This window comes from Miscanthus floridulus, chromosome 11, assembly GCF_019320115.1.
Source record: "Miscanthus floridulus cultivar M001 chromosome 11, ASM1932011v1, whole genome shotgun sequence".
Classification (NCBI taxonomy): domain Eukaryota; kingdom Viridiplantae; phylum Streptophyta; class Magnoliopsida; order Poales; family Poaceae; genus Miscanthus; species Miscanthus floridulus.
Genome location: NC_089590.1, coordinates 50,917,801 through 50,933,630, shown reverse-complemented (window position 1 = coordinate 50,933,630; position 15,830 = coordinate 50,917,801).

Genomic DNA, 15,830 nt, shown 5'->3' with positions numbered 1-15,830 from the left:
GGTACAAATTAATAAACAAAGGGTTAGAGCAAACATGATGAATAATACAATATTGAAATTAACATTAAGTAGCATTGCAAAATTTAAACTACATGTTATGCAACATGAACACAATATGGAAGCACATGTACATATTGAAAGTAACATTAGCAAACATATTAAACAACTTCACTAGGAAAATAAACAAGTTCTATGTATAGACCTATTGTCCTCGTCTTCTATGCCTACTAGCCTTGTGACCAGGTTCTTTGCAAATGGAGCAAAGTTTCCTACCACGGGTCTCGTTGAAGTCTCCCCCTCCTTAAATGTCTTTGCCGTATCCTCTCATAGCGTCCATGTATGTCGATGTTTCACTATCGATAGCCTGCCATGGGGGTACCCTAGGCAGTTTGTTCAGGCTTCAGTGTATGCAGAACTCGACGGTAAACGTAAGAGACAGTCGATTTATCCTAGTTCGGGCCCTCGACCGTGATCGAGTAATAGCCCTATGTCCAGTCTGCGTTAGCCTTTTGTGTTGGATTGATTATAAAGTGTTGTGTTACGTTATCCCTAAGTCCAGGAACTCCGCCCTCCTTTATATAGTCAGGAGGCCAGAGTCCTAGTCGATTTATAATGTAGAGTCCTAGTAGGATTATAGGGTAGTATTACTACTAGGATTACATGGGAGGAATCCTAATTAAACTAGATCTCCTCTCTTCCTTGTACTGTATCCCATGGGTCCCGCATCGACAAGCCCTCGAGCACTTCATGGTTGAACTCTGGAAGCCTTGTCTTGTTCTTCCAGGTCTTGCCGAGCAGGAACAAGCATCGCTCGAGTGCTTTCTTAAGTGAAACCATGTAGCGCTTCTTGGGATCTTTGGGTGGTGGGTGCTTTTTTGAGAGTGATGTGTGCTTTTTTGAAGAAAAAGTGCACTCACTGAGTGTAGCCCCTGAGCCTCTTGCTATTTGAAATAAAAAGTTGGAGGGTCTTGAATCTGAGTTGTTCAAAGAACTAAAAACCTCTTCTGAGGATATGTAGGATCTTGCCAAGTAAGGAAGCCAGCGGTGGGCGAGTTCCTTATTTGATGACATGGTCTAGAAAATGGTTCCCTGCAAAGTAATCATACGAAAGTATGTAATAATTGATATACAAGATATCAAGTTGGAAGTATGTCCCAGTATTATAAAATGCATACTAAATTTTTTCACGTCTTGCTCTTATTAGGCTATGTAATTTCCCTAGGTAGGTAGCCTGTTACGTTTAAACACCTCTCGCACCTTTCCGGCGAGTAGGCTTCACGGATTAAGGCCTCAGCAACCCGGGTAAATTAACAACCATTAAGAGAAGACATTATAAAATGCATATTAAATTTTTTCGCGTCTTGCTCTTACTAGGCTATGTAATTTCTCTAGGTAGGTAGCCTGTTACGTTTAAACATCTCTTGCACCTTTCCGGTGAGTAGGCTTCACGGATTAAGGTCTCAGTAACCCAGGTAAATTAACAACCATTAAGAGAAGACTTTAGCAGTTAGGGTTGCAACTGTAGTAGAGCCGCGGAGGCATATGGATAATATTCGGAGATATATGATGATTAAAGAATATTTGAAAAAATATTAAACCATGACTTAGCTTGATTGACAGCCGCATGGAGTAGTTGGCGTGTTGTGAAGTGATAAGCCCCCGGGCGTCATCTTGACCTTCATGGCCGAGTAGTTGGTGGCCGAGTACTCAGAGCCTGTCCCAACTTGTACGTAAGGTCCGAGTAGTCGGAAATTGCGGTGAGTAGTCAGACATCCGGCCGAGTACTTTCTAATTTCTATGACTTGCTTGCATGGTGTACAGACTCCTTGCTAGCTGGCCCAATCAATAATGTAGTCATCTTGCATGTTCACATACGCCACCTTCTTCACTTGATGCGTGTAGTCATAAAAACCAATGACCATGTCTAATCCAAGCTGTACAGTAGCGCCATTATGTTGGATGATTCGAAGCCAAGACAGATGAGGTTAGCACATCAGAGTTGGACTTGTCGGTAATGATCTCAGAGCTCCGCCTCGATCACGTGCAGCAGTTTCCTTCTCCACCTAGATGCAGCGATGGACTGTGACCGACTCAGCGTATCTCCACAACACGTAGCCTTTTGTAGTCTTGAGAACCAGCTCTGACTCGATGACTCGCCAAGATGGAAAATAGAACTTTCAATCCGATCCAGACTTGACTCTGCTTTGGACTTGGACGTAGATGAGTGTTATCCCCGATTCATCGATAGGAGTCACATCGAACTGAGAGATTGATCTTGAATAGAAATAGGTCCGTCAAGCTCTTGAATGCAATTGTGCCAAAAGCCCCTACCTGGCGCGCCAGCTGTCGATGTTTCACCACCGATAGCCTACCATGGGGGTACCCAGGGTAGTTTGTTTGGGCTTCAGCGTATGCAGAACTCGGCGGTAAACACAAGAGACGGTCGATTTATCCTAGTTCGGGCCCTTGACCATGATCGAGTAATAGCCCTACGTCCAGTCAGCGTTAGCTATAACAAAACCGACCAATTATATGAAATTAAGTAAGAAAATCATCCGCCAGAGCAGACGATTTAGCAAACTTAAGCCCGTATAACCTGGTAGTCCGTGAAATCACAAAGGATTTCAAACCAACTCACATACCAGCCAAGATCGTAATAAGTTTAGCGGTCACCATCACATATTACATAAAAGTTCACATCTCAGATACATCAGAGTTTAAACATAGTTATTACAAAACGAGTTCAAATAAAAGTAGCGGAAGCCATTTGTTCAAAACCACACACACTCACACAGAGTTCAAATACATTGCCAGCTAATGATCATCTCCAACAAAAGCATCAGACGAGACATAAGGAATGACCATGCCCATGGTCCTAAGCATCACCCATCGTAGGATAAAGGCAGTTAATACAATAGCCGTAATACATCTGCCCATCTGCAACAAGTGGGAATAAAACCATGAGTACGAGAAGGTACTCAGCTAGACTTACCTGACATAACCAAAAATAAAGTGACACCAAGGATTATGAAGGGCTTTATAGTAGGATAGCTGACTCATTTGCAAAAAGAGGCATTTTTAGTATTTCAAGAACCTTTCCAGAAGCATTAGTGTCAAGTTAATTATTATTAACCTGTCGACTACATTTGCACCTATACTAGAGCAAGCATGTGATTAAGCAAATAATGATAACCAATGATCATTAGCAACTTCCATAATGCCATATTCATTATAACTGTCCAAGTGTTCCATCAACATTACTACAATGAAGTCACTCAAGTCAAGTGCTCACTATCCAGGAGCGATGGCGATTCGAATCGATTCCTAACCAGCTGGTGATTTATTCCTTACACAAACCTCACACACCCGCTAAAGTGAGGTATCGGTCACCGAGTCAACTATCCAGGAAAATCTCGAGTTTGCCAGGAACCACATGTACCCGGAGGTCGACCGACTGCCCTTTGGTCTTATCATCACGCCCCCATGTCCTACCACACTTGCTCTAGTATAGTGCGCTGTGGGTAATCTACTCGGCCTGAATAATCTCCTAGCTTCGCGGTCAAAAGGTACTTTATTTGGCCAGCTAAATGTAAGGCATGCGTTCAACATGACCTGAGGCCCAACAAAGGTCGGTCCGTAATTGGCACAGACGAAAAGCACTACAGTCCAAAACTCTATAAGTCTCCGTTCGGTCTCAACTTCAAATTAACACTTAGTTATACCATGACTACCTAGTTATCCAAGCAGATCCAGGTAATCACCTATAGCTCGCAGGTGATAGGAAATCACCCGACTTCTACCGGTCTAAGCCAGCTAAGCATTGACTCGACTGTGGATACCAGGGTAACAAGGATATAGTATAACAAAGGTAGACAAGGTATAATGCAGCAACGGTTGCAAACAACTCCTGAACATAATGCATCAATTAAAGTAAAGCATTTAATTAATAATTGCAAACCAGGGAGAAAAATGCTCCGGGGCTTGCCTCTCTCGAAGGAGCTCGGGCGGTGATCAGGGCACTCCGGAAGTTCCTCAACGTCCTCCTCGTCTGCTTCGGTCACTTCCTACGGCTGCACCTTGAGCTACTCCTCGGGTTCATCGGGTATGACGACTGGGCTCTCAGTTTGCGATCCTGTATGATGCAGGTGCGTAAGTGCTTATACAAAAAGGTGCATCGATGAAATGAACACAATGGATATGCTTGAATGCAAGGTAGTCAACATCATCCAAGAACATGTACTACAAGCACATGTCATCTACTGCATTCTCTTCTACTACTAATATGCTAAGTCAACACATCTCATTAAATGCTTCAAAGATACACCAAAGCTTCACTAATTTCTTAATCATACATAAAGCAACATTTGATTAAACCCTAATTAATAATAGGTTTGAATAGCAACATCTATTTTTATAGTTTAGAAAAATCTTAGAAAATTATCATAGCACAGTACTACCCTAAGTAGTCTACCATTAGATTTTTATGACATTTGAATAAGTGGAGTAGCCTACACAAAAATAACAAGCTATGGCATAATTACGAACATGAAAATACTTTGTATTATGAAAAGTGTCAAACAATAGATGTAATATTTTTCCTATGTTCTATACCGTAAATAATCATTGCACAAAAATTATCACATGTATGTTTTATACAAATTTTGCTCTCTAGCAAAAATAAAAAAATCAGCCATTAAAGGCACTTGAACTACATCTCACAATTTTTCTACAGGACATGCATGGCATATATTTTTCCTAGGAAGTACATTACACAAGAAGAGTAACAAACTTGGAAGCATATTTTTCTGATCTTTCTATGATTTATTATGCCTTTCTCAAGAAAACAACAATTTCAATGATTAAATAAAACTCCATAGAAAAGTATCTCAAAAATGACATGCAATATTTTTATCATGTAGATCTGGTGACAAGAAGCACAACAAAATTTGTTGCACCATTTTTGGAGCAATATAACTGGAGATATACATTTTACAAGCTTTTTAAATCAATTTTTGAATTCATTTTCTTTGACACTGAAATTTCCCCCAACCCAAAACCGTTAGGTGCACCCGGTGCAGTGCACCCAAAGGGGCTGCCAAGCGGGACCCGTGGTCAAGCCGGACCCACGCGTCAGCCGGAGCCGAGGTAGGGCCGTCGTTGACTGGCCGGCTCTTGCCGACGGCGAGGTTCCCGGCGAAACGGAGGGCACCAACGTGCTCCGCACGTCAAACCGCGCCGGATAGAGGTGAATATGGAGGGGCGGTTCACCAGAGCGAGGCTTGCCGATGGCAATGGTGGAGCGGCGGCACGGCATGCCAGCGTGCGGGCACTTCCCGGCCATGGCAAGGCATAGGGAGGCGCGCACGAGGTTCGCTTGGGCACGGTGGTGCTAACGCGCGAGAAAGGAAGGCGAGAGGTGGAGCGAAGAGGGGGTTTCCACGGAAGCGAAGCTCTCCGATGAGCTCAGCCGTGCTTCGGTGAGCAATAGCGGCTGGCTTAGGCCTTACCATGCCGAACGGTGATGAGCACGAGCTGCGCGAGACCAGGGCGAAGGCATGGTGAAGACATAGCAGGCTCCGGTGGTCAGGCATGGCCGGAACGGCTACGTCGGCGATGGCGCGAGGAGGAGCGAGCGCTGCTACGGCTGCTGCTTGCTTTGGCAGAGGAGAGAGTGAAAAGGGAGGGGTGAGTGCGGTGCTCGGGTGCGGTCGGCCGAGCCTTGAAGGCAGTGTGGCCTAGTCGGGACGGTAGGCTGGTGTTGCCGCGCGGCGTGCTTTGCCGGCGCATGGCGGCCACGCGGCGGGCGCGCTCTGACGCGGCTGGGTGCATGCGTGGCAGACGGGCACAGCACGCGGGAGCAGGGGAGCGGCATGGAGGCAGGCCGGGCCGGCCTAAGTAGCTGCGCCGAAAGCGAGGCGGCGGTCCAGTAAAGTGAAAAATGTGATTTTCCAAATTATTTTCTATTTTGATTTCATTCAATGCAAATTTCGAGTGATTTCAATGCAGTTTCAAACTTTGGTCCAAAAATAAAAGTTGCACAAAAATTTATTCTCTACAACTTTGCTTTTATGACCAAAGTCAAATTCCAAATATATTTTGAATTATAGATTTAAAGTCAATTAAATCCCAAAACCCTAATTTTGAAGAATTATTTTAACAGCGTAATTTGGCAAAACTTTGAATATAAACTTTGCTCCAAATTGCATCCTAAATATTTATAAGCTATCTTAGTGATCAAAACAAGAATCATGGCATCCAAACATGAGCATGACATTTCACATTGTTTGAAACATGAATAAATTTCAACCAACTTAAGCATCACATGAAATGATACTTCATTTCTTTCGAAATGAAATGCGTGAATGATGCTTATGCATGAGGTGATGATGATTATGCTCATGGGATGGAATGTTAGTGCATGCTTAACACCGAGGTGTTACAGCCCTCCCCCCTTATAAAAATCTCGTCTCGAGATTTGGGCTACGAACCATTTGTTATAAAAATCTTCATAAGCTTTTTGTAGATATTCTCCTGTTTCCCAAGTTACATCTCCCTCATCATGATGATTCTACTGTATCTTGTTTGTTTTCACCACACTATTTCGAGTAGCATGTTCTTTAGTGTCTAACACACAGACCGGTTGCTCACGATACACCAAATCTGATTTGAGTTTGATGCCTCGAGGTTCTATTCTTTCCTTCGGAACACACAAACACTTCTTGAGTTGCGATACATGGAAAACTAGAAAGACGGTACTCATTGTCTCAGGTAACTCTATCTTATACGCTACTGGACCTCTTCTTTCTAAGATCTTGTATGGTCCTATGAATCTAGCGGCAAGCTTTCTTCTGACTCCAAACCGTTTCTTCTTCATTGGCGTGACCTTCAAATAAACATAGTCACCAACTTCAAATACAAGGGGTCTCCTTCTTCTGTCTACATAACTTTTCTGACATGATTTGGCCGCCTTCATATTTTGTTGGATAATATGAACTTTCTTCTCAGCCACTTCTACAAAGTCAATGCCATAATACCTTCTTTCTCCTGGCTCGACCCAATTTAGTGGTGTTCTACATTTTCTGCCATACAAAGCTTCGAATGGAGCCATCTTGATGCTTTCTTGATAACTATTATTGTAAGCAAACTCAGCTAATGGTAACCATGACTCCCAAGATCCCCTAGAAGACAACACACAGGCTCTTAACATATCCTCTAGAACAGCATTCACTTGTTCAGTCTGACCATCTGTCTGAGGATGATAAGCGGTACTACGAATCAAACTAGTTCCCAAGCCTTTGTGCAAATGTTCCCAAAAAGTGAGCCGTAAACTGTGGCCCTCTATTAGATACTATTGAGGTGGTCGATAAGTTGTCTTGACAGATAAGAAATGAGCAGTCTTGGTAAGATGATCCATAATCACCCAAATCGAATCATGTCTCTTTTGAGTAGTGGGCAAACCCGAGATAAAATCTATACTTATATCATCCCACTTCCAACTAGGTATGGACAAAGGTTGCAACAAATCAGTAGGTTTCATATGAATAGCTTTCACTCTACAACACGTGTTACATCTAGCAACATAGGCTGTAACTTCTTTCTTCATTTTGGTCTACCAATAACGAGGTCTCAGTTCTTGATACATCTTACTACTTCCCGGATGGATAGATAGCTTAGAAAGGTGAGCTTCATCCATGAGTTTATTCCTAAGCTCTCGATCCTTGGGAACCACAAGACGGTCATTGAACCACAACACGCCCTATTCATCCACTTTAAAGTGCTTAGACGACTTTTCTTCTATTTTCTCTTTGATGTGGAATATTCCCTTGTTTGTTTTCTGGCCTTCTATTATCTTACTCTCCAAAGAGCAACTAATCTGAATACTATGTAACACAGTAGGATGCATCAGATCGATCCCATCTTCAAGTAATGGCTACACATTCAAGCAATGTGACTTTCTGCTCAAAGCATCTGCCACTACATTGGCCTTTCTAGGATGATATTGCACATTCAAGTTGTAATCTTTGATCAATTCTAACCACCTTCGCTGTCTCATGTTCAGCTTTGGTTGGGTAAAGATGTACTTGAGACTCTTGTGATCTGTAAAAATATTGCACACATTACCAAGTAGATAATGTCTTCAAATTTTTAGGGCATGCACAACTACAGCAAGTTCAAGATCATGTGTCGGATAGTTGCCCTCGTGCTTTCTCAATTGACGTGAGGCATAAGCAATGACTCTTCCTTCTTGCATAAGAACACAACCCAATCCAGTTTTCGATGCGTCACAAAACACATCAAATGGTTTCTCAATGTCCGGTTATGCTAGAACAGGAGCAGTGGTCAACCATTTCCGCAAGGTGTGGAAAGCTCCTTCACACTCCTCTGTCCACACGAACTTGTGATCTTTCTATAGTAGACTTGTCATTGGCTTGGCAATCTTCGAGAAGTCTGGTATGAAACGGCGATAGTAACCAGCTAATCCTAAGAAACTTCTAATCTCAGGAACTATGGTCGGTGCCTTCCAATCCATAACCTCTTGCACCTTACTTGGATTGACTGAAAATCCATTTTCTGACAAGATGTGACCAAGGAAAGGAACTTTCTTCAACCAAAATTCGCATTTGCTAAACTTAGCATATAGCTTATGATCTCTAAGTCTGGTCAAGACAATTCTCAAATGCTCTTCATGATCCTTCTCGTTCTCAGAGTACACCAGAATGTCATCAATGAACACAACCACGAACTTATCCAATTCTGGCATGAAAACTGTATTCATCAAAAACATAAAGTATGCAAGAGCATTTGTCAAGTCAAAAGACATGACAAGATACTCATACAACCCATATCTGGTGGAAAATGCAGTTTTCAGTATATCTTGTGGCCTAATCTTGATCTGATGATAACTGGATCTCAAATCTATCTTTGAGAACACCTTAGCCTTGGCTAGCTGGTCAAATAGAACATCAATATGAGGCAAGGGATACTTATTCTTGATGGTTACAGCATTAAGTGGCCTGTAATCCATGCACATTCTCAACGTGCCCTCTTTCTTCTTCTTCCTCACAAACAAGGCAGGATATCCCCATTCAGACTTGCTTGGCTAGATAAACCCCTTTTTCGATAACTCTTCTAGTTGCTTCTTCAGCTCAACTAATTCATCTAGAGGCATCCGATAGGGTCTCCTTGAAATCGGAGCTGTTCCACGGATTAACTCAATTCCAAACTCAATATCCCTATCTGGCGGAAGACCAGGTAGCTCATCTAGGAATACATCCGGAAACTCACACACTACCGGAATCTGATGAATAGGAATAACTTTAGTAGCACATGTCACACTTATAAGGTCTGTTCTCTAAGACAATGGTACTTGAAAAGTACCCTCACCTAGGGGATCCTTAAGGGTAAGTACCTGACTTCCAGTATCTATAACTGCTCCCCCAATCCTTCATCCAATTCATCCCTATAATGACATCCAGTACTAGTCCAGGCATAACTATCAAGTTCACTCGAAACTTTCTGCTACCTAATTCAAGGGTTGCCCCTCGAACCATCCGATTGGTCAAAACATCAGCCCATGCTAAACTTATACGGTAACCATAACCTAATTTTGTGCCTAGTTGTTCATGTTTCCGTGCAAATGCTTGACTCGTAAAAGAATGTGATGATCCAGAATCAAATAGAACAATTGCAGGGTTTTGGTTGACAGGAAACTTACCAGCAGTTATAGGCTCTCCCTCAGGAATCTCATCCACAGTCATACTATCCACCTAAGCATTATAGGTCTGCTGCTTCTTCTTGGGCGGATAAGGATAGAACCTTGAGAAGTGGCCGGGTTGATCACAATTGTAGCAGGGTCCCCTTACTGTACCAGCAGATCCCACAGCTCCCTTGGAACTGCCCTGTACCATAGTTGCGGCTGCCTTGTTAGACTATACTGCCATCTTGTAAGGCTTCTGGGGTCCCCTGAAATTCTGACCTCTCTGCTGAGGTGGCCTGAACCTAGCGCCAGGTGTAGATGGATGATAGGGAGGATGACCTCCTGCAAGTGCTCTTGCTTGGGACGGACCACCTTCTAGGTCTCTCTTGCGAGTCTTGGCTATGGTGCTAGCGTTGTTGTTCTTTTCCTGCTTCAGACAATCACTGATGAAGTCATTGAATCTAGCACAGGTGTTGGTACCCACATGCTTCATCATCTTTAGATTGAGTCCCCTCTTGAAACTGGTGATTCTCTTAGCATCAGTGTCAACCATGTCAGGAGCATAATGACACAAGTTATTGAAAGCATGCAAATATTATGTCACAGTCTTGGTGCCCTGATTCAATACTAAGAACTCTCTCAACTTCATCTCGGTCAGGCCGAGGGGAATATAAACTCCACAGAAGGCCTTAGCGAACTCTCTCCATGTAATCTAAGCATTTGGAGGGAAGGTGGTGCGATGGTGCTTCCACCACATTCCCGTCGGTCCTTGCAACTGATGTGCAGCATACTCAGTTTTCAATACCTCAGTCATCCTCAACACACGGAATTTATCTTCCATAGTGTTGATCCATTCCTCAGCATCGAGTGGTTCTGTTGCTTCCTTAAATATTGGCGGCCTGGTGTCCATAAAATCTTTGAAGCTGCTATATTGATTCACCCCATTGCCACCACCCTAATTGTTACCGCGCTGAACATTGTTGGCAATAGTATGCAAAAAATCATCCATGTTCTTCTGGGACTGTTCCATGTTGTGCTTACTCTCGAGCAACTGTGCGAGCAACACCTCTGGGGTGACCGGGGGAGGAGGTGGCAAATGCGGTTCATGGGGGGGCTCATTGTTGTTGCCGTGGTTTCCACCACCACCACCGGTCCTAGCACCATTAGCACCGGTCTCAGCGGCCTCATACATGGAACGACGAGTATTTGTCATCTGCATATTTTAGCAACAAGTAGTGATTGAGTGAAGCTATAATAATTGTGAGTGAAGGAAAAATTATGCCGTACTAAATTTACTAGAGAGAATAAATTCATATAATAAAACAGAGGCACAATAATCGCATCCCAATTAAAATAACATCACTAATTAAATTACTTCAAAAGCAAACATCGCGTCCATACAACCAAACTACCAGCATACATACACTAGACTTTTATGCGTTCAGATATCGCATTACTAGCCAAGTTCCACTCACATGCCAAGTCTCATAAGTTCAAAGCAAGATACATTAGGTTACATGCCAACAAAAGAAAGGTCATCGTGACAGGACCTAAACACTAGCGCAAGGCAACTAGCCTACTACTCAGGGCCATCATTGGGGTCAGAGATGTCACCATCGCCCCCAGGTGAAACTACAGGCTTGTCCTCGTCGTCATCATCGATGTCCATGCCAGCGGCGTCTGGAGGAGCATATGGGCCAACCCTATTATAGAGCGTGTGAAACTCCTCATGCAGGTTGATGTTGTACTCCTCTAGCTCATCGACCCTCTGCAGCAGAAGGTCCCTCTCGTCCCAGGCTTCATTCTGTTCCTGAACCAACTATCCAATCATGCGGTCTGCATTGTTGTTGGCCTGAGTCAACATATGCACCTGCTGCATAGATCTATCACCTCTCTCTACCGCCTGGTCCCGCTGTAAGCTCATATCAGCCAACTGCTCCTACAAACTAGTTATAGCACATGCCTGCTTCTTCTTCTGCTTTCTTACCTTGAGCTTATCATGACTACGTAAGTCAGTCAAAGTCTAGTAGGTACTCTCAAGACCCTAATACGCTCTGATAGCGGCAAACATAGCACTCATAGTATGGTTGTCGCTAGCCTATCCCTCAGCTAGTCCTCTGACCAAAGCACTTCCCTGAGGCTGAACCCAAATAGCATCATGAGGATCATCCCTAGGAAAGGTGCCAGCTAGAGCTGCTGCAAGCTCACTAGGAAATCTACTCATGATGTCCCTGATGACACGGAAAGCTACTCCCTCTGCACCCTTAATAGGAGTGCGGCCATCAAACTCCAAGTGCCAACCATCCCATTCTAGAGCATTACTAAGGGCAGGAATTGTGATCTCTACAACTATAAGTCCATCCTCTGCTAACTGGCTCTCATTCCAAGAGTACACCGGCTCTTGACCCTCTGGGTACCCCACATCATGGAGCACTCTCCAAAGCAAGGTCGGCATGCCAAACTCGCTCAAGAAGGTGTCCGTGGTGCGGTGCTCCCTTAGGGCCAATGGACGTCGAGGCGCTCTTCCTCTGGTGGACTTATGGGCGGTCTGCTTCGTGCAGGCCATCTGTAGCAAAAGTTCTTTTATTACCCCATGGGAACATATTTTAGGTGATACAACTTTTATCAAAATGAGATAATCAATTTATAAGGGGAGGAATGCATGACATGAATGAAATGCACAAGTAATATGATGTATGTACGTGCCGTACGTTCTCACAACTTATGAAATAAATAATTTTTGGTGACGAATTCGGTGGCATACAAACGATCTCTCAAATACGTATCTAATACGTTCTACACGATAATGCTATTATGTACCTGCAGAAGATTTATTTCAGCCCAATTCCTAATGAATGCATAAAAGCAGTAAATTTTATCTACACACTCTACATGAATCCCTAGATACGTGTACAATGATAGTAACTACCTGAACCATCGTCCTATTGATGGCATCACCTCAATAGATGGAATACCCACACATGAGATACCTTTGTAAAACATGCGTAGAACATGTAAGCATCACATAAGCATTCACCCTAGATCAGCGGTGTATCCAATCATGCTCTCACAACTCACACTTACCGAGGCGTAGAGGCAAATGATCCATACACTACCACTCAAACAAGTGGCACTCATACAATAGCACGCCATATGAGCAACGAAAGAGAAATATGATGCAAGAACCCCAAGTCAGTACTTAATTAAGCCACCTAGAGTCCTTAACTAGACATAAAGGATATGACCACTGGCACACTTTTTAGTTTGGAAATCATGTTTTCCAAATGCCTTTTTGTTTTAAATACACTTGTGAACAGTAACATGCTAAACCATGCTCTGATGCCAGCTGTAATAGAACTGACCAATTATACCAAATTAAGTAAGAAAATCATCCGCCAGAGCAGACGATTTAGCAAACTTAAGCCCGTATAACCCGGTAGTCCGTGAAATCACAAAGGATTTCAAACCAACTCACATACCAGCCAAGATCGTAATAAGTTTAGCGGTCACCATCACATATTACATAAAAGTTTGCATCTCAGATACATTAGAGTTTAAACATTATTATTACAAAATGAGTTCAAATAGAAGTAGCGGAAGCCATTTGTTCAAAACCACACACACTCACACGGAGTTCAAATACATTGCCAGCTAATGATCATCTCCAACAAAAGCATCAGACAAGACATAAGGAATGACCATGCCCATGGTCCTAAGCATCACCCATCGCAGAATAAAGGCAGTTGATACAATAGCCGTAATGCATCTGCCCATCTGCAACAAGTGAGAATAAAACCCTGAGTACGAGAAGGTACTCAGCTAGACTTACCCGACATAACCAAAAATAAAGTGACACCAAGGATTATGAAGGGCTTTATAGTAGGGTAGCTGACTCATTTGCAAAAAGAGGCATTTTTAGTATTTCAAGAACCTTTCCAGAAGCATTAGTGTCAAGTTAATTATTATTAACCTGTCGACTACATTTGCACCTATACTAGAGCAAGCATGTGATTAAGCAAATAATGATAACCAATGATCATTAGCAACTTCCATAATGTCATATTCATTATAACTATCCAAGTGTTCCATCAACATTACTACGATGAAGTCACTCAAGTCAAGTGCTCACTATCCAGGAGCGATGGCGATTTGAATTGATTCCTAACCAGCTGGTGATTTATTCCTTACACAAACCTCACTCACCCGCTAAAGTGAGGTTTCGGTCACCGAGTCAACTATCTAGGAAAATCTCAAGTTTGCCAGAAACCACATGTACCCAGGGGCCGACCGACTGCCCTTTGGTCTTATCATCGCGCCCCATGTCCTACCACACCTGCTCCAGTACAGTGCACTGTGGGCAATCTACTTGGCCCGAATAATCTCCTAGCTTTGTGGTCGAAAGGTACTTTATTTGGCCAGCTAAATGTAAGGCATGCATTCAATATGACCTGAGGCCCAACAACGGTCGGTCCTTAATCGGCACAGACGGAAAGCACTACAATCCAAAACTCTGTAAGTCTCCGTCTGGTCTCAACTTCAAATTAACACTTAGTTATACCATGACTACCTAGTTATCCAAGCAGATTCGGGAAATCACCTATAGCTCGTAGGTGACAGGAAATCACCTGACTTCTACCAGTCTAAGCCAGCTAAGCATTGACTCGACTATGGATACCAGGGTAACAAGGATATAGTATAACAAAGGTAGACAAGGTATAATGCAGCAACGGTTGCAAACAACTCCTGAACGTAATGCATCAATTAAAGTAAAGCATTTAATCAATAATTGCAAACCGGGGAGAAAAATGCTCCGGGGCTTGCCTCTCTCGAAGGAGCTCGGGTGGTGATCGGGGCACTCTGGAAGTTCCTCAACGTCCTCCTTGTCTGCTTCGGTCACTTCCTGCGGCTGCACCTCGAGCTGCTCCTCGGGTTCATCGGGTATGATGACTGGGCTCTCGGTTTGTGATCCTGTATGATGCAGGTGCGTAAGTGCTTATGCAAAAAGGTGCATCGGATGAAATGAACACAATGGATATGCTTGAATGCAAGGTAGTCAACATCATCCAAGAACATGTACTACAAGCACATGTCATCTACTGCATTCTCTTCTACTACTAATATGCTAAGTCAACACATCTCATTAAATGCTTCAAAGATACACCAAAGCTTCACTAATTTCTTAATCATACATAAAGCAACATTTGATTAAACCCTAATTAATAATAGGTTTGAATAGCAACATCTATTTTTATAGTTTAGAAAAATCTTAGAAAATTACCATAGCATAGTACTACCCTAAGTAGTCTACCATCAGATTTTTATGACATTTGAATAAGTGGAGTAGCCTACACAAAAATGACAAGCTATGGCATAATTACGAACATGAAAATACTTTGTATTATGAAAAGTGTCAAACAATAGATGTAATATTTTTCCTATGTTCTATATAGTAAATAATCATTGCACAAAAATTATCACATGCATGTTTTATACAAATTTTGCTCTCTAGCAAAAATAACAAAAATCAGCCATTAAAGGCACTTGAACTACATCTCACAATTTTTCTACAGGACATGCATGGCATATATTTTTCCTAGGAAGTACATTACACAAGAAGAGTAACAAACTTAGAAGCATATTTTTCTGATCTTACTATAATTTATTATGCCTTTCTCAAGAAAACAGCAATTTCAATGATTAAATAAAACTCCACAGAAAAGTATCTCAAAAATGACATGCAATATTTTTATCATGTAGATCTGGTGACAAGAAGCACAACAAAATTTGTTGCACCATTTTTGGAGCAATATAACTAGAGATATACATTTTACAAGCTTTTTAAATCAATTTTTGAATTCATTTTCTTTAACACTGAAATTTCCCCCAACCCAAAACCGTTAGGTGCACCCGGTGCAGTGCACCCAGATGGGCTGCTAGGCAGGACCCATAGTCAAGCTGGACCCATGCGTCAGCCGGAGCCGAGGCAGGGCCGTCGTTGACCGGCCGGCTCTCGCCGACGGTGAGGTTCCCGATGAAACGGAGGGCACCAACGTGCTCCCCACGTCAAACCGCGCCGGATAGAGGTGAATATGGAGGGGCGGTTCACCAGAGCGAGGCTTGCCGACGGCAATGG